Source organism: Nannospalax galili, unplaced genomic scaffold, assembly GCF_000622305.1.
Source record: "Nannospalax galili isolate Female #2095 unplaced genomic scaffold, S.galili_v1.0 scaffold1384, whole genome shotgun sequence".
Classification (NCBI taxonomy): Eukaryota; Metazoa; Chordata; class Mammalia; order Rodentia; family Spalacidae; genus Nannospalax; species Nannospalax galili.
In genome coordinates, this window is record NW_008351703.1 from 99592 (window position 1) to 101562 (window position 1971).

The following is a 1971-nucleotide window of genomic DNA, read 5'->3' on the forward strand; positions in this document are numbered from 1 at the left end:
ACTTTGCCCGTACTATTGATTTGATTTTCCCCTTTTACAGATAAGGGAAGGCAGGCTGAGAGAGCTTACGAAAGTTACTATGTTTCACATAGCTACCAGGCTTGAACTCACAACTTCTTTTCTTCCAAAGCTCTTGAGCCTCCAGCCATCAGCACTGGTAATCCACTTCTACATCTTTAGAAGCTTTGAAACTGATGGGAACTCACACAGAGTCCAGAGGTGAGGAAAACAATCTCTAAAAGTTCTGCTGCTTCTAGGAGGCGACAGTGTGGTAAAGGCTGCCAACAGCTGGCAAGGTTTGGTTCCAAGGGCCTTTACTAACTAGAGTGTCCACTTTAGTTGCTAACCTTTGAGCTGTCACTTTTGTAATGGGACTGCATGCTCCTTGTACTGTATACTTGTGTGGGCTATCATTTGGTGTGGTACAGTGTTTGTCTACACCTAAATAGATATGTATACATATACATGTATATATATATATATAACACTTCATTTTGAAATAAATTAATTTTACTTTATAATAAATAGTATATACTTTGTTTTTTTTTAAATATTCAGACATTTAATAAATATTATCTCAAAAATACAGAATGATTCACAAATTTGTATGTCATCCTTGGGCAGGGGCTATGTGAATCTCTATCAGTTTAATTTAATATATGTGCTGTTGAAGTAAGCATAAGCCTTTGGTTTTTAATAAACTAAATTATTTGGAACTATTTTTAAAATAATTTATTAGTGGGGCTGGAGAGATGACTCAGTGGTTAAGAGCACTGGCTGCTCTTGCAGAGGACCCAGGTTCCCAACACCCACATGGCAGCTAACAACAGTCCATAACTCCAGTTCCATGGAATTGAGCACCCTCTTCTGACCTCTGTGGGCATTGCATGACACAGTTGCACATACATAAATGCATACACATAAAATAAAAATAATAAAATAATTTATTAGAAATTTTTATTTAGACACTGAAAATAAAAAACATTCTTTAAGATAATAGCTTTTTAATGTGAAGTTCAAGGTCTTCCTGGAAGTATCTTCCAACCACTATACTGGCAAGCTATAGTCACAACTCCTTCCCACCCTCATCAAGGAGGGGGGAGTCAGTTACCCCTCCCACCCAATTAGTTGACCTTTGCTGCATGTGGAGGGCGGGTTAAGGATACATAAGCTGAGAGCACCATGAGGCACTTCTCTTGCCATTTTGTGCAGCTGTCAGGAAGTCACAGGATCTATATTTGAGTGTGGATTTTCCATTTCCAGGTCAGCCGTAAGTGGGGGGAGTGTACCCACTTTTCTGTAAATAAACCCCCACCCTATGGTCCAATAAACAAGATTTTCTAAAAAAAAAAAAAAAAAAGTATTTTTGTGTATTTCTTGGCTTTTGCTGAGTCCACCCAAGTTGCTGAACTCTGGGCTTCTAAGGTAGAGGTAGAGGGATATCTGCATATGAATCAAGTGCTCACCAAAGATGGCCAAACTTTTAGTGTTCTTTCTGATACTGCAGTCTTCCTAGTGGACATATTTTGCTTTGAGTGTGAGTAGGAAGGAGAGAAATCAGAACTTCGCATTGCCTTCCCTGAAACCTGTCTATAATTTCCCATCACATCCTTAATCCAAAAGTTTGGCTTTGAGATTGTTGTGTGACACCATTCCTGAGGAGACATGAACAGACATCAACTCCCACCAGACAGGGAACCAACAACAGACCAAAGTAGGTATTCTACCAAAGTCCAACTCGGTGAGCCAATGAGTTTTAATGGGGTTACTTACAGGAACAGAAATGACTCAAAGACAGCTGCATCACCCAAAGATCACACCCATATGGTGACAGCTCACAAAAGCAGGAAGCCTAGTGTATACTGCACCATTTACAGGCAGCTCACAGGTTGGAGACTAACCTTTCCAGGTAGCTAAGTTGGTCTCTGCTCCTGTCAGGAGTCTTGGCTAGTCTGAGCTTCTTCCAAGCAG

At 40.1% G+C, this 1971-nt stretch overlaps 1 pseudogene; it reads right to left on the bottom strand.

Moving 5' to 3' along the window:
* Positions 1-579: 579 nt before the first annotated feature.
* On the bottom strand, positions 580-679 carry LOC115066905 (annotated as a pseudogene).
* Positions 680-1971: the final 1292 nt, after the last annotated feature.